The 21909-nt window shown below is 41.1% G+C and overlaps 1 long non-coding RNA gene and 1 pseudogene across 2 annotated transcripts; one reads left to right on the plus strand and one right to left on the minus strand.

Moving 5' to 3' along the window:
• Positions 1-5857: 5857 nt before the first annotated feature.
• Positions 5858-7676, minus strand: LOC147756597 (uncharacterized). Its single transcript, XR_015322867.1, has 3 exons — positions 6873-7676; positions 6450-6656; positions 5858-5996 (listed from the first exon to the last, which is right to left on the minus strand). It is a non-coding gene; the product is annotated as an uncharacterized LOC147756597 (long non-coding RNA).
• An 8127-nt stretch (positions 7677-15803) lies between these two features.
• On the plus strand, positions 15804-21656 carry LOC111246230 (toll-like receptor Tollo pseudogene; annotated as a pseudogene). The gene has a single exon (XR_015322841.1). The product of XR_015322841.1 is annotated as a toll-like receptor Tollo pseudogene (transcript).
• The last annotated feature ends 253 nt before the right edge of the window (positions 21657-21909 follow it).

The following is a 21909-nucleotide window of genomic DNA, read 5'->3' on the forward strand; positions in this document are numbered from 1 at the left end:
AATATATCAGTAGCAGACAGACGGAAGAAAAGGTGCTGCAGAAGTTGAGTACGAAGAAATCACTACACAAGAAAAGCATGATATTAGAGCAAAAAAATGGAAATGAGCTCCGTGAGAGTATTAAGAGCCGCCGCCTTTTCTAAAAGTTTTTCCTTGGAGTCTTATCGCTCTGTGGACAAAGTTACGACGTAATCCGTGGTCGGTTTAACCTTATAGCGGCTTATTTTAAAGGGCACAAAATAGACAACCGGAGAAATAAAAAAATTTGCACATGTGCACCTGAGCATTCAGCCACCAGGTGTTACGGCAAAGATGCGTAAATCTTTTTATAGGAAGGTGCTTGCTTGTTCAGGTGTTCAAAATACAAGCGTGCAATAGCTTGAGCAATTTTGCACAACATAAAAACTATTGCTACGTAGCGGGCCGTGGAGTTAGCGTCAAAGTTCATATAAGACAATACGTTAATTTTACTAACATCATAGTGCTGGTTTAGCTTTTTCCTTCAGTAGTCCCTTATTAATACTAAAACTAACTTACTTTACAGTTTTTCTTTATTGTGTCCTCTACTGATGCGTTCATCGTTTCGGTTCAGGCCGTGGTGAAATATGAAGTCACAAATAATTCCTAACTTCAAGAGATCTCCTTTATAAAGTTGTAGCAAAGGGTTTCTACCAGATTTAAGGGTGATTTTTGCTCTGACTTTTTGCTTGTAATGAATAGAAAACATGAAATAACTGACCTTCCTATATATTTCTGTGGAATTACAACTCAGAATAATTAAATTCCCTGCCCATGCCTCTCCTACAACTTCAACTAAATGAGTCTTACAGCAGCGATAGCCAGCGAAACTTCAAAACCCGACCTCAGTCAATGTCGTTGAACTCAGATCGGGGAGATGCGTTGCCGCAGAACAACATCCAACAACACAGTAGACGACTATAATGAGGCAGGCCTCATCCCAGGACACGACAGGTGACCCACATCCGACAAACAGATATCCCTGCAGTGCTATAATATACCGTGTTTACTGTGATCTGCGGGTACAGAGCGCAACTGTAGATAGACAGAGATGGGATTCACTTCGAAATATTTACATGTTTTCTTACAAAAAAAAGAAAAAAGAGAAAAAAATAATAAATCTCTCTCTTAAACGAGACTTTGCGGTGACTCTGGCCAGTAGCTATTTCTCTCGTTTCAAAATCAGTCGCCAATAGAGAAGTGACCGCGCACCATCGTGACCAATATACGATTGAGCTCCGTACGCCTAATTCTACCGCGACTACCATCGAAACGGCAACAACAGCAACAGGCCTTTCGGAGAGCAGGCAACTTTGCTGTGTATATATATGTATATATAATTGGAAAATAAAGCGAACGTTCTGTTTATTTCACAAACCATTTCTATTGGCTCGTACAAAATCGTACATGATTGGGTGCTCACTATGTATTTGTTGTCAACTACTTAACTTTAAAATTGGAGACATTATATTTTTTTGTTAAACATGTTTTATTGTTGACAATACAATATTGTTTTTTCTATTCTGTTGTATCTAATTGTTTAACACTCTATGGAGGGTGTAACCTGAAATTGAAAGCTGAAAAGCTGGCTTGCCTACACTAAAAATAAGCTATACAATTAGCTCACAGGCAATAATTGGAAGAGACTCAAAAGAGTAAATAGGAAATAAGCTACTCTATGACATGTAAAATCAATATTGGCTTAAAGTTCTCGTGAGGCTTTACCTATAGTGACCACTTCGATGTCGTCCATTATGCAAGAGTCATATATGCAAAATGGATGACAAAAGTTCAAAATATCGATCTGATGCCAGAACGAGGTATAATTCAGTTTTGAAGTTCAAGCATTGGAGCTTGATAACATACATTCTGTAGACGTTACTACGAGCAGGGCATTATGATATTTTAAATATTTCATTGAAAGCATATGTTCTAAGGACTAATCTCTCCTTAGAATAGGAAGAAGCATAAAAAGCACGCAATGTAGCGTGAACGATAGAAATAAATTCTTGTAATAAGATGACGCGGCGTACCCCGATTGTGCTGATTGATTGATTTCCTTCTTTAAAGATTTTTTCATTACCCCAGTGATTCCTCACATGAATAATACTTCAGATCGACATGACCCTATTTTGCACGAAACACTTTTTTCAGATTGTAGGAATAATTGGTGCCACATTGTCTATGCTGTTACTGGATTATTTCCTATGGCAATCATTTTTTACTTTATTACTTTGGTGTTAATTGGCCCCCTTCGAGGTCACAATTTAGAAAAAATGATCAACGAGAAGCATTTCATCATTATAAAGTGAACGCATGGCACGTCTAAAAGGATCAGCTATTACATAAGATTTTCGAAGAAAGCTAGACAACATTTCAACAATAAAATAAACTTCGAACTAAGCAAAAACAAAAAGCGCGCACCGAAATATTCTGCGCTTGTTCGCTTCAAGCTTCAAAGAAAAGCTAGATTTTAATCGTACGTACCAAAGAGAACCGCCAAGATTATATATCTATGTATTAGATTAGGTTAAGGATGTAAATGTTGAGCACTTTTATAAAGAAAAAGACCTCAGGATTAGAAGACAATGCAAAGGATATATATGTATTTAATATTGTATATAAGTGTTTGGTGGATACTGGCTATCGGCCAAACACGATTGGTCTCGATCGGTCTGGACCATGCAGAAAACAACTGTCCTTTGCAAGACGTCCTACGCTCATCCATTACCTTTAGTCCTGTCTTTAACAGAGTTTGCAATTGTTGTGAAGCGCTGCTTTCAGGTAAGCGAATAAAGCCTTCAGCTACCTATGCTCAGCGTGTGATGTAGCGATAGCCGTATGGGCAAAAACGCCCCAGGATCATAACAATTATCATTAGCAGTAGTAACAGGGTATAAATTCCTAGTAGTCTAGTGTGCTTTCTTGCCGTCGTTGCATTTGTTATATATATATGCATATATATATATCATGCCCATATCGAACTGAACCTAAACATCCCTTTAAGAATAACAGATTGTAAGTCAGCCGAAAGAACGCCTGCTAGCTATGTGTTCTTCCTAGCCGTAATGGCGAGAAGCGACTCGAGTCATAATCACATAAAATAACTATTATATCTGAAATATTGGGCCACCTTTAAGGAACTTATAAGTGTTGTACTTATCAGTTCCTTAAAGGTTCTATTCAGTTTGCACATCTACACATGGCTCATTGGTCAATCTGTTTTTACATAATGTTGACTGCTTACGCGTTCCAGTCTTCCGCTCGAAAAGATCTGAAGTTATAACACACTACAGGAAGGCCGTAAGCCGGGGCGCAAGCGGGGCCCAAAGCGCCCTACGATTTTTGCCGACGCGGGCAATCGTGCAGTAAAATCGCCAGTAACAATAACATCCTGTTAAAAGTAAGGATGGTAATTATAGAGTATGAACTCTGCTGTTGGTGTTTAGACATTTATTTGTCCAGGCGTCTGCGTACAAGCGTACGGTAGCTACGTGGCAACATTCGTTTTGCTTATAGCTCCACCGAACCCTCAAGTTATGCATAAAAGAAGTTTGCGAACTAACGCGCACACTACTGCGAGGAGCACGAACGTAACTTTACTCAAATGTAACGGCTCTTATAATAAAATAGTATAATCTATCTGGGTTTTCGACGAATATAACCACGATTTCCATCTGTTATTATACTCCTGTCTCACAGTAGACTTTGTTTCTATTTCGTGCAGGAGCGCGCTTTTAACGAAGTCATCAAACGCTTTAGGCTCCTACACACTATTCGTCTACACTGAAACATTCGTAGAATAACAATGATATCATTTGTTAGCGGGCAGCATCGATTCCTGTGTCACGATCAAAGCACGTTCATTTAATTTGAAGGTACCTATCGACTATGATCATGTCTCGTTTGGAAACAGAGTTCGGTTTGAGCTTCGTTTAAATTGTACGGTTTCATGGATCCTTTGGAAGGGGAGATTGTTACAGACGGCTGCTGGGGTAATTTCGACTCAGATTATTACTAACTTGATTGGGATGTTATCGTTAACAGGCCTGCTATTCACAGTGGCGTCCATAAAAACATTTTCAACAAAATCCAGCACAGCCGCGTTGGTTGTTAGGGGTTGGCTGAGTTTATCTTCTGGGACAATTGTATCGGGCCGCTGACATCCGCCTACTTGTCTATATCTTTTCTAGTAATATTATACATCACTGTTGTTAATATTATCACGGTGTGATAACTGCAATGAGCTGCCTACAAAGGCGTCGTCGCAGACGACCTGAGGTCTCTCAGGTCAGTGTTACCTTATGTCATATTTACCTGAATCGGCTTAAGGGATTTGAATTGGATAAACGAGATTAATTAGAAACCATGGTACAGTAAAATAACTTACATATCAATTATTATACAAATAAACGAATCGACGTGCTCAAGAAGAACCAACATTATGTTCAAGCCATGATATATATAAGGAACTATTTCATAAAAACAACTACTTTGAATTCGGATGACTGTTAATCGTGTCTCTGATCGCTCTGAGTAACTAGGATAAGCTTACGAGGGCTTTAATAAACTATTATCCATTTGCTAAGATTTGAGAAGGTATTCTAACAGTCTTTCAAAACTATTTGTATCTAGACGTTATATCGGATTCAAAGGGTAAATTAGTCTACGTCCTCAACGATCGTGTCGCTTAGGGGATGTCATAATGAAACACTCAACGGTTTATCCGCTATTTTTTAATGGACACGGGCCTTTATTTACAAAAGAACTAATCAAATTGTTACCATTATCAACATATAAAGATTTCGCCATTCTCACATAGTTCTTGGGAACGGAAAGCCGTTTTCGTTAAGCAAAAATAACGGTTCAAGGAATAGATGCCAGTTCCTTAATTGGCGCAGTCGGCAACACTCAATGATCCACATTTGCTTCTTGCTTTGACATCTCGTGAACGTCCTTAATAGAAAACCTAATTTACTCAACGAGGCTAGGAGGGGCGAAAGATGACAGTAAAACTAAGAGCTACGAAAAGAACACGGCCACGTTAGCGTCATGGCGAAAATATACGAGCAAAAATTAACAAGTGGTCATATATCGTTGCCGGCGGCAGTCACACAACAAGAAAAACGGTCCCACCATTACTTAGTCACGATCACTGCAGTGCGCGGCATTAACGCTATGATGACGAAGATCTATCTCTGCTACTGGTCTGTAATTATCGCCATTATTATTATGATTATCAGTTGACGTTATATTATTATTGTTCTATTGAACGATGATGTGTGAAAAAAAAAAAAAAAAAAAAGGTCAAATAGCCGCTCTAACACCGCGCGGTAGCTTGGCCCCGCTGAAACATAATCGTAGTCTTCTCTGGAACTTAAACACAATCTCATCGTGACCCGATGGAAGGATTCGTTTTGACCATGCGAGATGGTATGTCCAGTGTCGCGTTGCCGGGGTCGCCCAGAAGGTAGTAATCGTAGCCCTGTTCTTTAAGTGGAAAACTCGTAGCAACAAAGTTCGTTCTTTACCTCTGTAATACTTCGTTGTCTGTTCTACTCTTTGACTCTCGTTTAGCCAATTTTTCTATCTGTCGTTTTCTGACTGTTGTTCTATTGCTTGAAACACGAATGCGCTTCACAGTAAACGAGCTCACAGCCCTACACGCGTAGACACTGTGGAGAGGGATTAACCAACAGCCGAAATGAAAAATGACCACGACGGACGCGCGAGCCGTTCGGGAAAAAGTTAAACGATGCCGTATTTATAGCGTGGACGTTTGCTATTAGTTGTAGCCGCCTCATCATCGTTAGAGCCATCACCATTATTATCGCCACCGGTGGAAAACGAGCTTTCACAATCAAATGCAGACCAGCAAACCATCTGGGCTCGGAGTTCGGAAATCGGCTGGATAAACGAATGGACACAAGGCGACACCGAAAGAGCGCGATCTGGGTCAATGCTGTTAGGTCTCTCTCCTTAAGAAATAACAGAGATAGGACAAAAAGAAGAATGTAACGATTACACTAGTTTCAATGTTCCTCTGAAAACTAGCCGTTTGCTTTGCTAGACTAATTGCGTTGACTGTTAAACCAAGCCGTCGTCAATCTCTGTTTATTAATGTCTCTGTCAATGTTTATTAATGCATGCAATGATGCAATTGTGGCTTAGTTAGGTTACAAGTTTGATTCGAAGTTCGTTACATTAATAGCATCAAGTTCGTCAGGTAGCCGCTTCCGCTTGTCGGTCCGGACGCTCAGTGCTGATTTACGAGTAAGTTCTACCCGGGAATGCCTCAACTAATGATTAATATACAGAAAATGATTTGTCGTCAATCAGGGCTCTCCAGAATCGTCGTACGGAAATTTCACTTTTTATAGAATAATCTATGAAGCTGGGTATAGCGCTATAAATTACTTTTATGTACTCACCCAGGTCACACGTGTAGTTAAAATGTAACAATCCAATTTGGTCCAATGCGATGGGTTTTTCTTCGATGGGGCGACTGTTGTAGAGCGTTATTTGTACTTAGCAGTTATGGTGATCATTTTGTTAACTCCCAACATTATGATGAATGATCTACGACTTATACATAAGCTGCGAGAAAGTCTTTCCATCCATCTGTAGCACTTTTTCCCCTGAAATATATTTGTTTTAAGAGATTATTATAATTAATCGGGCGATGTGAAAATTGTAACGACGAAAAGGGTAGGTAACGTGTTGCCTATTCGAGCTGCCTCTTAATTAATGGAATTGGTATCTGAAATATTTTTCATCCAGTGCAGATTACCTTAAATGCGATTGTGTAGATAATTGTATGGGATTATTATCATGCTGATAATAATGATAACAACCTGTCGCGTTATTTTTGTGATAATCCGTATTCAGTGGGTCATCGTAACAACAGAAACTCGATCGTGCGGAACGTAACCCTGTATTAGTAACCGAATTGATTCGGAGAATCGAAGGAACTTTTCACTTTATAACAATTTACAAAAGTTACACTTATACACAGATAAACATCTCCCACACACAAAAACACCACTGGACGTCTCCATCTACTTTGAAGTACGCTTACTTTCATGTGAGATCGCATACAGTGCAATCGTTTGATACACCCTAAAAACAATGACAACATGAACGTATGCAGTAAAGCAATGATGGCGTACCAAAGCTGTACAAAGTTCTCTGCTCTACAAACGAAATATCAGACGACGATGCACAGTGTTGTCGATTGATATTTCTATTATCCAGAAGACCACGCACTATTCGAAAACTAATACGAGCGTACTGGAAATAAATAGAATAGAAAACTTATCTAATAAGATAAGAGTCAAACAAATAACACTGCTTTTTAGACTTTTACTTTTTAGAAAAAAAAAAAGTAAACTAGCATAAAAAATTAGTGACAAGCTACTGGCAAATGATTACTTTTCGGCAGATGCTATGCCATAAGATATGCAAATCTTTGAGTAACGGCTTTTGTTCTCGATAATCATAATGTACTCGAGATGGCTAACTATAAACAAGTGGCGGTAATAAAACTCCCAAAAATCAGCGATATTATACTAAAACCCATAGCGGCATTGACCGGCAACACGACGTAACATAGTGTTGATACAATCGCTTAAAGCAAATATGTATTTTTACGTTGGCGCCCAGCCGCTAGGTTGAGGATGAGATGTTCTTGGTACTACTTATCTATCTCAAACTGCAGCCCGTGCTTGTATCGCCTAACACGAGAAAAGCCGTCCTATTGGGATGATAACATTTTATGGCATTTTCAGGTTTACTGTTTTTCTGACCGTAACGTAAGATTAAATTTCAAAATGACCGCGCGGACGACATATATTGTAATTAACTAAATGATAGCATTCGAATATATTTAGACCAATAGTAAGAGTTACAAAACACATTTTGGTACCGCTTATAGCCTTGTTTATCGCAAATGTCCGTCCGTTGGCGCTCTAAGATGCACAAGCGATATCCTAAAATTTATTCATATAATAAATACAATGGTTGAACCTGAGCAGTCATTGGAATGGAGGAGGAGCACTGAAAGGGATCAGGCGTCTTGTGGTCTCAGACTGGCAAATAGACCACCATTGATGATCTGTACTAGCAGGCTTTTTCAAGGCCCATGTATTTCATGTTTTGAGCTTTTTGTACAGCAACTACTATTTCTATGATCACTTGCAAGATAAATGTTTTGAATTTTGCGTATCGTTCCGCCGGTTAGCATCGCCTCGGAAGGCTTGGTCCTAGCGTGAAATGCCTACCGTTAATACTCATACTAATACCAGCAGACTACACGTAACCTCTGAGATGGCATCTTTTCGTTTACTCTGGACAAGCGACTTTTACTTCGATATATATGCATATGCATGTATATATATCTATTTACAAACGTACACCATAAATGACTATGACGCTAGAGACAGACCGGGCCGCGGAAAACGCCTCTATTTCGGATAGCCATATGCTACTCTTTTGAGATACGACAAAACGGGCGTTTGTCTAGAAAATAACGGCAATGAACAAATTGTAGAGAAGTAAAAGCTGGCGCAACTTCAGCCAACATTTCAATCTTGCCTTCACCTATCCGAATACAAAGATAGCAAACTCTTTCAAGTAGCCGTGGGCTTGAGCCAGAGAAAAGGACGACGGGATGGGAACAGAGAGAGCGATGGGAATAAGCAAAAAAGAAATATGACGACACATTCAAGTCAAGTTAGTCGAAATCTGGAAAAGATAAATGATTTCGACCTTTCCGGAAATGTACGCTGCACCCACAGTTGACGTTTGTTACGTCTATTATATAAAAGGGAACGCAACGGTAGTGAATGACTGTCCCGTTGTGGATAGTTGTTTGAAAAATTATATTTCGGTCTATCCGCATAAGGACGCTGACACGCTAGTAGATACATAAACCCACGTTTGCTTAATTCTTTTTGTTACTGTTCGTATTTTACTTTGCTCTATTTACCTAACAGAAGATATGATAGATGTAGCATGCCGTACGTCGTCGCATGCAAACGGATAGTCTTCGAATGGTGAACACGTACGCATAGTATACGCGTATATACGTTACCGTACATCGTGCACGTATCCATGGTTCACTTACAGTTTGATAAACGGATGACGCGATCTAATAGAAGCCTGTAACGTAAATGCCCCTTACAAAGGGAAGAGCTAATCATTAACCTGAGTCAGCTGGAGAATTGTGAAAGTTCAGGTTTTTTTTACGAATACTTTATTGAGTACTACTAATCGCAAGTAGTAGCAAGCGCTCAGCGCTACGTTAGCTTTTATTTTAGTCAGTCTTTGCACACATTCCCAGAACTAATTTCGTTTATACCTCTGGATAACAGGCGATCTTTTAGCTGGCGCATAGCTCGTAGTCGATAACTTGTTTTCAACAACAAATCGGAAATGCTAAAGTTTTGGAAAAACATTTTTTGAAAATTCAGGTCTTACTTCGATTTCATGTGCCACCTCAATCGAACTGTGGACGCGTTATGTAGGTGTTCGACGCGTACGTCTTTCGTGTCGTCGACAGTGGGTTTAGCTTTGGATAAGCGGGAGTCTGATTCGCAAATACGTGACCAATTCGTTAAAGTTATGTGACCCATTTAGGCCGGTACTTTCTTTAGTTGGCGTCTATGAATAAGTCCCACCGTCAGAGCTAACAGGTAGCTAAGGATCACGATTGAAAGGTAGTAGCGCTCTTTGACGCAATGTTGACCGTCTTCCTGATAACAGAATCATACTATTCTCTATGTTTTTGACCACTGTAGAACTCTGTATCTGCGCACACATCTGTCCGGGCTATCCTCTTCTCTACTGCGTATTTTATATCGAAACCGCTAATGACAACGGCGATATTTAGATTATCAGGTGGCTGCCTCAATCAATGTAAGAGTTATTTCGAATCGTTCGAGTCGTTTCCTTTGAATAGATACTAAATGTTGAATACTGAATTGAATTCGTCGCATCATTTACGACAGATGATGACGTAGGGTATTCATCGTCCTTACGACGTCATTTTCGTCTTCCCTATTTTGGCGTTGACGCACAAAGCTACCCGTTCCGTTCCACTTGCGTCGATTTAGTCTTCATCCACAGGTTTGGACCGTTTTCGATTAAAAGCTATAGTAGAGTTACTAAACCTTAACGGACAGCTTTGAGACCGGCGCAGGTAAAGGAAAGATGATCGATTTTATGGTGCCCGGAACGCTCCGGGTTCGTCTGGGATATTGAAACCTGCTAGCTCTCTACTATGTCTTTCAACTAAATAAATCAGTATTAATACGATTGTTCTTACAATAATCTTTCAGAGTTGATATAGGCGCGTATCGCTAAACGGTTAAGCGAACCTACGACACCTGCATAGCATAGCCCCAAACTATGATTTTTGACCGAGCAGGTTTTTTACTCGTATGTCATGACTATCGCCGAAAGGGCAAAAATGTCACACGCTTAGACAAATGCACAACACGACGATATTCCAACAAGCGATGTCCTTCAACAACTAGACAGAGTGGCACATCCTAAACTTGGAAAGAGATCGTCGTCATGCGTTATCTATCTGTCATTGATAGGTTCCTGTAAGGTGGTATCCGTATAAAAGCCGGCCATATTTATATCACCGAATACTTAATCTAAATGACATACGCCTAGTATTTAGTAGCGGCTAGCCAAAAGAGGCTGGTCGAGTGGCACTTGCTGCTACCAAGCAGATTTTCTGCTTTACTCGATGTATGAGCGTTGGATCCTAGTCCAGATATTACTAGGTTAGGCGCAGTCGCGGTTTTAGGCTTAGGCTCGTTGCCTGACTGGCAACTCTGATATGCGCAATCTGTCGTCAGAGGAAATCAAGAAATGACGAAGAGCTACGCTACTGCAGCCACTGCTGTTCGGTTCGCATCGTTTTCATTAGCGTTGGTCGGCCGGCCGGCCGGCCGGCTGGCTGCCTCTTCGGTCCTAGTCACTAGTTTTTTTACGCTCTCCGCGTGTCTTTCCTACTGAATCAGCCACCCGATCCTTCCCGTCACACTGTTCATCGACGTCCTAGCTATTTAGATGACTGTCATTATCCGTCCAGGCATGAGTGTGTGTACGTGTGTCACCATGCCACTTTTCTGATGACTTACGACAAGCCGAACTAAAGCGGGCGCGTTCAACCAAAACGCTGAGCGAACACTCGACAGAAGAAACTAGTCTTCGACGTTGACGGCCATAGATTATCTGTCAACCACGCAGACCCCCGGTCACTCACTCCCCTCGGTATTTCTCTCTATTTATCGTACTTCCTTAACATTCCCAATCGTCCGAGCCTTCGCGCAGTCGCATTCTCAAGCCAGTTAGTGTTGTACGTTTAAAGAAAAGGAAAGGAAAAACCAAAAATTGATGCCGTCTCTAAGAGCGGCTAGAGCGAACGAGCCTCTACTGGGGATGAAGGGCATAAGTGATACCTTCCGACAACTAGAACCACAAGCTAGCAAAACTCATAGTAAATAAACGAACATATGAAATGGCTTCTGTTAGGCCATCCGATGATGTACAATTCTTACGTTCAATGGGAATTTTCGACATATCTGACAGTGCGTTGCTAGATTTAACGTGATAGCGCCCGCTTAGCGAAGCAATAGACTCCCTCCTAACCGCTGATGACATTGTACGCTAGGATCACATCGTTCCTATTGAAAAAAAGCACCAGCGTCGTGTGCATTGAAATGTCTTAACTGTCACAACGCTGAAAAAAGACCTACTTGCCCTGTATATTCTCTAAGCTAGAGCTAAGTTTGATCAGGAAACAGTACCTTTAAAAGAATCACAATGTCCGATGCGTTCTTATTGGCAAACACTGAATATTATAGAAAAGTATTAAACTGTAACGTACTGTCTGGCAAGGGCGTGATCTACGCGAGGTATGAGGACTGCCGTCACGAAATTCAGAATTCGTATCGTACTAGAAAAATTTAACACTTTTTATAAACTTAAATTCTCAATACGTCATTTGGCCGTACCTATAATGCGTAGGCCATTACTAAAATCGCTTATTCAAACGTTTCGCAGAAATGAAAGGCAATAAGGGACGAAAATAGAAAAATAGTTGAAATGAGAACGTGATTTTTACCTTTTCGGATTACTCCACTGGAAGCATGCCCTCCCAATAAGCGCAGGAGTTATTAACAACCTGTTTTTATTCACATAAATTGTATATATACACTAATATTGTATATATATATATATACAATATTAATGATTGTTCCGCCCCTTATAGCTTCTTAATGTTCAGTATTTTATGGCAGGATAAATGAAGACCGAGGTCATTCGACTCGGCCAAATGTCCAACGTTCAAGTAGTAACCTTTTCACCTGAATTTGTGTTAAATCGCTGTTAAAAACGTTGCACATGATGTTTTTTTAATTGCACTGAGAAAAGTAAAAGTATTTGTCAGTGTCAACTGCGGCGATGAGCGTAATCATGGCTAATTTTCCTGAATTTTCATATTATAACGCTCGGTAGGAAACGACTAACGTTGGTTGACAGACGTTCTGAAGTGTAATACTTAAACAAAAATATTTATCTGTCACACATTGAACCTTATTGTGCCGGTCCTGCTCAGCACAATTTTAACTATAAAGGATATTTAACAATAGGTGACCGACACGGAATTAACCGTCTGTCGCCGTCATTTTCGACGTACTCAACGAGGCCATTTTCGAGAGTCAATGACCATTAGCTGAACTGACAAGGGGTCGTTAACTGAATAACTAGGTGAAAGCGAGCCGGCCGCCTTCAAACAGCTTCGTTTTTACGTTCCTGAACGGCTTGACGTCTGTCAAAATTGCCGTTTCCTTATGATACCGAATGACGTGATAATTGAAGGTCAACACAAACTCTAGTTGTGCCATTGTGATTAGACATCCCATCAGGTTATTTGGACAATTTTCGAAATTTTTCAAATATCCCGCGCAAACCAAGCCTTATGCGTGTCACTGCCAATGCTTCTCATATATATTACATCTTATTTTAGGCAAGTTGCGCATATCGGTTTAGTATAAACCAATAATTGGTACTTATAATCCATGTCTTTAAAAAAAATACAGTTTGCCAAGTGTAAGTAAGAAGTTTTCCCTGTCTTTAAAAATATTAGAATCCCTACTGCATAATTTATAGTATTATTATATAGATCGACTCATATATAGTGAGTTTAAGAAGGATACGTAATTATCTGCAGCCTCACTCCAGTACTTTTGTCAGTACATGCAAGATGAAATCATCTGTTTTTAGAGTGTGTGTGTGTCTGCGGGTGTGTAATAAACCTAGAATTCAAACATCTTTCTCTTTTGCACATTTTCAGGGGCTTTAGAGTTACTAATAAGCGGCCTTATAATAGAAAACTCAAATAATCTTGCCTTGTTTTTTAATCAAGTTATGGAAAAAGGCTTAGCCATCATATGTCTGTTCTTAGCCACAAGTTTCAGTGATCATCAGCGACAAAAAATAATTAATTTCCCGTCGTATTTAGTTAGCAAGCCCAGTTACCTGCTTTGAGTATCTACAACATAAGCATTCACGAGGATAAGTTCTAGCCAACTAAATACGTTTTTTTTAAGTTCTGACGTTTACTCTTAGGACACCACATTTTGGTAAAGGTGAATGCACCAAATCCCTACGTAACAGTTAGTTGTAAACTGCTTTTTTAAACGGCTTATTTTTTAATATTCTGTTTAGTGCAGTCTGAGCTGGCCAACAACGTTGTCCGTTCACGGACCTTACTCCCGCTAGAAGCATGCGCACAGTTTAAAATCGAAATAAACATAAGTTATAATTGAGTTACTTTTTCATTCGACTATCATACTGGTTGAACGTATTCAGTTCTTCTCTTTATTTTACACGGAATCAACCCACTTCCTGATTATTATCATTGGGTAACTGATTTTTCTTCGTATTTCGAATTTTGTTAAAGCAGTTGGGGATTCGTTGATTGGTACGCGGATTTTGGCGCCTTCATTTTAGCGGCGTACGTTTAGTTCCACATCGATGTTTGGGCTGCACCCAAGCTTACTAGCGCACCAAAAAAAATGAAACTTTTTCTTTGTAAGACCCAAGCGAGTACACCTCTTCAGGCACAGTATACTTCTGCTTGTCTACGCCTCCACCCGCATCTACTCGTTACGGTGAGCTTACTAAATAGAAAAATATCCAGGGGTTAGCAGCATTCGTTCCCAGAGGGCGCCACATTATTGTAGAGCGGATACTCGTTGTTCACCAGGTATCTTCATGACCGTCATCGCTTTATTCTTTCTCTCTCTCTCTCTCCCTGTCGACCACGGACTTTTTCTCTCCTACCGAGCGAAATCCAGCCGAAGCTCTAGCGCCTCGAACCTGCTTACTTTACCACCAACACAATTTTGCCGTTGTTGGCGTCGCTTCGAATGATTGAGGTTGCTGCTGAGGCACCTTATATACCTCATTGTTACTATTGCTGTTGTTGTTTTTCTGTCCACAATCTCAGTCGAGTCTCAGATAATGATGAGGCTGGCTGGCTGGCTGGCTGGCTGGCTGGCTCGTTCTTGCCCATAATGCGGTGGCATCGTGAGGCTTCGCAGTTCCATCTACTTTTCGATGGTGCTGTCCATCGTTCCTTACAGCCGTCGCCTTCAACCGACCGCTAATGTCTTCAGGCTTTCAGCACGGCGATCTTCTCCTTGTCGCGCTTCTTGCTTCGTTTCGGGAGCGAATAAAAACGCAACAGCCTCGCGAACGGCAGCAAGCTCTTGGCGTCTTTGGTTGTCTCTTTTATTTGGTCCAGCCATCCCTGACAGCGGCAACGTCATAGGTGGCGATGAACGCGGCGCCATCATCGAATCGTTCGTCGAGGGCGCCGAAAGGGCGAAGACATGAAGACGAGGCGCTAGACGAAGGATTCGACGCCACCGATCGACGGCACGACATGCCAAACTACAACTGATGAAGAGAATCGGAGTAAAGAAAAAAAAATTAACGAAAGCTAGTCGAGGGCGCAAGAACTGAAATCGATTGAGCTAGGGGGCTTATTGTTATAATGAATCTGTTGCGCAGTCCGAACAAGAGTTACTAGGCTGTTTTGACATAGTTCCTTTTTCTATTTATGTAGCTTCGCTCTTGGAGAACTTCGATTAAGTTAGTTTGACTATTTTCTATGATTAATTGAGCAGTGTATTATCATTCGCAGAGTATTTTTGATTCTTTACATTAGCCGAACAAACACGTTATTTGAGAAGCCTTGTAAGTAAGAAATACTATTAGATTTGAGGTGAAAAACTGTACCCCACAATTACAACAAACTGAATAAAATTCTTAAAAAGTATAGGAAAAAAAGCAACTAATTCAGTTGAGCTTATTGTAACAAAAGAGACAGGAAACTATAATAGGATTCACTACTCATGTGTGACAAACATTGTGTTTACACGTATGATTAACGTCATATAGAGCGTAGGTTCGGTCGCGTTTTTGAATCTTCGAAATTTTGTGTGCATCTGTTGTTAAAAATGGCCGCCCATAAATGTCTTAATGTAGTATGACCCATATCTGGACGACGAAGCAGACGTCTTCTGATCGTATTAAGTTTGGGTGAAATAGATTATTGAGGTATAAGCTTCCTTTTCGAAATATCTGTATGGCGATGCGTGTACTTAACTAGGTTCATCAGCATATTAGCGGTAATGTTAACTTTGTACCATCTTCAAGTGGCTATTTGAGGCTGTTAGCATGATATAACATTTTTACGAGAAAACCTTTAGGAGGACTCGTATATGCGTCACAGGGGTTCGAGCGTATCGATTGGAATTGACGTAATTTATATGAGAATGCATTGACTCCGAAGGACGAGAGTGAAATACTTTAATGTTTAAAGATGCAGTTGTCATTTTCTTCAAATACGCTTTAATCGAGGGAAACAAAATAATGATAAAATAACATCGTTCACTGAGAATTCCTGCTTTATTATTACTATTTAATTTGATCGTACAGGTCTTTTTGTCCAAAGGACTAGACTGGTAGTATCCTACATCCATCACAGTCACCAGAAATCTGAAGAGCGGCGCGCAACCGTTGTCTAATCGCTGTCTACCTGCCCTTTCCCATTTATTAGATCCTTACCCAAAAACCTCTCCCACAGAGAAAGAGCGCCACCAAGATCTCGGTGTTCGTAACAGAAATTGACTTAAGCTCTAGTCAGTCTTCTAAGAAAAGTTATAAAAGTCATGCCATTGCGCCTTTGCATAATATGAATGCTGTCATGGAACAAAATTATTTTTGAATGAATCACAGTGTCTGTCTTTTCTTCATGATAAAATTCAGTTTCAGTGTGTCACCATCGCCAAATGTATTTTTGTTGGATACTTGACCACTATTTGGATAACAAACGATAATGTGCAGTGTGAGCATTGGATAACATGAACTTTGGGAAATTTGTGTGCCAGCCTAAAGGATATCAACCAGTGCGTTATCCTGGCTCCTCCCATCACCACCATGAAGTTTTCCACGATTTCGGCGAGCATCAGTGTTCTCGTTTGCACTCTGGTAATATATTTTTCGAGGTCGTGCTGGGCTGGAGGTTATGTTCGGCCCCAGGATTGCACGTGGGAGCCGACGTCCGATACTTCAGTTGTATCAATGACATGCAACGTCCTCACTTTACGAGGCGGACATGATCCGACGAACTTTTCCCTCATCATGTCGGATCACACCGTCAAATTAGTCATTCGTTGTATCGATCCAATGCTTCAAAGTGATATGGCGAACAATACGTTTGAACATCTGAACAGACTTTACTCACTTAGGATTGAGCGTTGCAAACTCGACAAGATACCGTCTAAAGCGTTTCAAGGCCTGTCAGACCTTGAGCACTTAAGCGTAAAAACATACAACTCAGATTGGGGCCGTCGCTACCCTCTGCTGGTATCGCCAGCCAGCTTCACGCCTCTTAGATCTATACAAACGCTTGATCTTAGTTACAATAACATCGAACGATTGCCGCCTGGTATTCTCTGTGGTCTTCGTCACTTACAGTTTGCTAACTTTACGAAGAACTTGTTTGATGAAGTGCTCGACATGGGATTCGGGCCGACTGCTATTGCCGAGCGATGCGTAACGTACGTGCGTGAACTGCAAGTTTCCTCAAACAGACTTAGAGCGTTACCTGAGAAGGGCTTTGCTACACTTGTACATCTAGAAGAACTACGGCTGGATCACAATCAGTTAGCAAGGATGGAAACAACTGCATTATGGGGACTCGCGAAACTCGAACGCCTTGATATTGCGAATAACATGTTGGTGGCCCTTCCAGCCGCGCTTTTTCAGCCAACTTCAAAATTGTCAGAGCTGTATTTGCGGAACAATTCTCTAAGTGCACTGCCTCCTGGTCTATTTACTGGACTTGATGAATTGAAGCTGCTTGATTTAGCCTACAATCAGCTCTCAGCACTTGGGTGGCTAGGGCCAGAAGTTTCGCTCTCGCGTCTTCTTGTGCTTGATCTTAGTTACAACAGATTGACCCGCCTAGATGCCAGCTCTTTTCAGTCTTTGATCAATCTTCAGACACTTCAACTGCATGACAATTTGATTGAGTTCATAGCCGATAATACGTTTAGCAGGCTCAGCAATTTACAGACATTGGTGCTAAGTAACAATCGACTCCAAATTATCGGACCTCTAATGATGCAAGGCCTAAGCTTATCCATTGTGGCCCTTCAGCTGGATCATAATCGTATCAAAGACATACATATTGCTGCATTCAAAAATGTTTCTATGCTACAGGAGTTGAATATCGCCAGCAATAGGCTAACTTCAGTGCCGGCCGCCGTATCATCTCTAAACATGTTACGGTCACTCGATCTGGCTGATAATGAGATCAGAGAAATAGCCAATGTCTCGTATCACGGTCTAGAACAATTATACGCACTGAATTTGATGGGTAACAAGATCCGTAATATCAGCCAGGGCGCATTCACCGATTTACCTTCTGTTCGGATACTTAATCTGGCCAGTAACGATATCCGAACTATCGAACAGGGGACGTTTGATGATGTGTCTGGCCTTCATTATCTCCGACTAGATTCAAATGCTATCGAGGATGTGAATGGCTTGTTTAGCAATCTGCACGATCTGATTATGCTCAATATATCAGTAAATCGGGTGCGATGGTTTGACTACGCTCTTATTCCGGTAGGTCTTCAATGGCTTGACGTGCACAATAACCAGATTGAAGCGCTGGGCAACTATTTTGAGCTTGAACAGGGTCTTAAGTTGCGTACACTTGACGCGTCCTTTAATAAACTTACTGACCTTGACTCGTCATCGCTTCCCAACGGGATCGAAATCGTATTCCTCAAAAATAACAGCTTGAAACGCATTCAGCCTTTTACGTTCCTCGGAAAACAAAATCTAACGCGAGTAGATCTGTCGCATAACGATTTACAGACACTTGATATGACAACGTTCCGCCTAAGTGAGGTACCATTACGAAAACCCCTACCAGAATTTGCTATCGCCGGTAATCCATTCGAATGCGACTGCCAAATGGAGTGGCTTCAGCACCTGCAAAATCCAGCTGCAATGACAAGTCACAACGATTCACGCCAGTATCCTCGAGTCATCGATTTATACCGCGTCGAATGCAAGCTAAGCTTCTCAAAGAACGGACAAGTCTTGCCACTGGGCAAGGTCAAGCCTGAGCAGTTCTTCTGCGAATACAAGAGCCAGTGTTCTTCGCTCTGTCACTGTTGCCATTTTGATGCGTGTGACTGTGAGACGGTCTGTCCGGATAATTGTACCTGCTACCATAATAAGTCGTGGACTACAAACATTGTCGACTGCAGTGCTCGTAACCACAAACAGATCCCTAAACAGCTGGCCATTGACGCAACAGAGATCTACGTGGACGGAAACGATATAGCGGTCGTAACGCCATATATGTTTGCTGGCCGCAAAAACGTCAAAGTTCTCTTCCTTAACAATTCGAACGTAATGACCATTCAGAATGACACCTTTGCCAGTATGCAAGAACTGCGTGTTCTACGTCTCGAAAACAACCAGATTTCTGTTCTCTACGGTCCCGAATTCAACGGCCTTTTTAAACTCCAGGAGCTATATTTATCCGACAACAAACTTCAGCACGTAAGAAATATTACTTTTACTAACCTTAAAAGCCTTCGAATTCTTCACATTGACCGGAATCGCCTTATGGAAATGTCTCTATGGAGTTTGCAGCACAATCCACGGCTCAGCGACTTACGTCTGGCGGATAACCCGTGGACGTGTAGCTGCCCTTTCACTCAAGATGTTGCGAAGTTCCTCCACGAGCGTGGAGACTCGGTGAAAGACATCTTCCAGTTGTCTTGTGCGTACAATGAAACGAGCGCGTTGCCTCTATGGGAGCTAAACATAACCCAATGCCGTCAATCCAAGGCAACCTCCCTCGTGCAACGTCTCCAGTTTCATTCTTTCGGTGAACTTCTGCCTCTCCTCACCACGCTATCGATACTTTCGATCGTTCTACTGGTCGTTGTCGTTACGTTATTTACTAATCGTCACCAAATCAGCGTTTGGTTATTCAGCCGTTGCGGAATTCGCATGTTCCATCGCGCGCCCATCGAAGAAGAGAAGCTTTTTGATGCGTTCGTCTCGTACAGCAAAAAAGACGAAGCGTTTGTGGCACAAATACTCGCACCAGAGTTGGAGTGCGGTAATCCGCCGTACCGTCTCTGTTTGCACTATCGGGATCTACCGATGGCAGGCACCTACTTAAGTGAAGCGATTCAAGAAGCTGTAGAAAGCTCTCGCAGAACGATTGTGGTTCTTTCAGAGCATTTTCTGAAAAGTGAATGGTGCCGCTATGAGTTTAAGTCTGCTCACCACGAGGTGCTAAACAATAATCATCACAAGCTGGTGGTCATCTTCCTCGGTAAAGTGTCATACCGTGAGCTCGATCCTGATATTCGGATATGGCTTAAACACAGTACGTTCCTGCACTGGGGCGAGAAAAACTTTTGGGATAAGGTGAGATATGCTATGCCTCCAGACGCGCCCCGTCACCGTAAAGTAATGCGAGCAGATCTGCACACGGTTGCTGTGCACATATGACGACAGGATCAATTGCCTTCGGACGGCGTCCTAGAACGAACGTTGCCGAGGCAGTATCCCGCATCAGAAGCAACCTCGTTCTCTTTCCATCTCAGCTCACCTGATTGTCGTTGGCAGACGAATCAACCTCGACATAGAAATCTATCGAGAACGGCAAAACCAACACAGCAAGAACAGGCCATAGCCCTGCACTTTTGCGATGATTCCTATAGCTACAATCATGAGCCCGTCGAAGCTATATACGAAAGCATCAAAGACAAAATAGAACAAGGATAGGTAATGTAATGATCTAAACAGGCTCGATAAGTCGACGGCTCGCTCGATTTTCAGGCGGCACATGTTCCATGTGCCCTCCATGTGGAGTTAAACTGCACCATGGGCAGTAGTCAGTCGCAAAATCCAGCCGCCGCCATTTTCTCATACACAACAACTGCAACAGGGGCAGCTGGATAGCACTGAGCACCTATACTGAGAAGAGTAATGCGGTAGCTGTTTTCATGATGTCTATCCGCGCAATGGCTTGGAAGCAGCATACGCATCGATTGCTTGTAAATAGTAGAGCTAACAACATACAAGTGGATTGTTGTCTGAAGCATTTTTACTGCAAGAAAAAGAGCGGCAGGAGTGGGATTTATTTAAAAGTGTGCGCTTTGCCGGTTCTATTGCGATAATCTATTTCACAAGCTAGATTTTCCTTTTGGTAATGTCGAATGTACATAGTACGACGGATAGCTAGACAGAAGGGCGGATATACGTTTTTAAGCAATGATTTATAAATCTCTCCGTGTCCTACACAGTGTATGTACATATTTATCTATAGTAAAAACTGTGGTCTCCACAGCCTCTTCGGTTATGTCTTTTTCGAGTAGATAAAGTATTAGGTGTTGTTGTAAGAAGTCAACGGTGACGAAGTTGCCTGTTGCATGCATTTATCTGCATGCACTGGTCTTTACCATAATAAAAATTGAAGATAATTTCTTGTCTTCATGTTTGCAGACGACATAAAGTGGTTAGCCATTTAATTTGTTTCTTGTCTATGCAAAAATATTTATATAATTGTGTAGTTATATTAGTCAACAGATTGCTAAAATGTACTGCGAAATACGAAATTAGTTGGTTTTAGAAATAGCGTTGCTTAAGACGGAAAGTTGTGCAAATAACGATCGCGATCACTGCTGTGTTATTACCTCTATTTATTGGAAAGTACTTATTTAAGAGTACTTAACAACAGTAACTAAGCAAAGTGCCATCAATTAACCATTTCCTACCAATCTGAAAAAGGAACGACGCCGTAGACATTGTACAAAGTGAAGTACATAGGAATGTATAATGATGTAAATATATACTTTTGTATATATACTGCAAGATTGTGCCAATTTAAGAAAGACAAGGACAACGGCCGCAGGCGGTAAAAGAAGCCAGATATAGCAGAAAAAGCAGAAATATAATTAAAAAAATACTTTAAGAATAAATAAAGCAGCAAAGAGCTGTTTGAGGATTATAACAACAAAATGCGTGCGCTAATTTGTAAGTTACCATAATTCGATATATCACGTTAAAAAACTGACTGATTGGTAAAGCCATGACTACGGAATAATATTAGATAGAGAAACTATTCAGACATCTTTTAGGAAACCCTCTTAATTATTGGGTACTCTAAAATAATTTCATTTCGGTTGCAAGGATCTATGTTCTGTATCCAAAATATACTGTTCACCAGATAAAATTATATTTGTTAAATTTCAAGCCTTACGT

This window comes from Varroa destructor, unplaced genomic scaffold (assembly GCF_002443255.2).
Source record: "Varroa destructor unplaced genomic scaffold, Vdes_3.0 BEIS01000003.1, whole genome shotgun sequence".
NCBI classification, from domain to species: Eukaryota; Metazoa; Arthropoda; class Arachnida; order Mesostigmata; family Varroidae; genus Varroa; species Varroa destructor.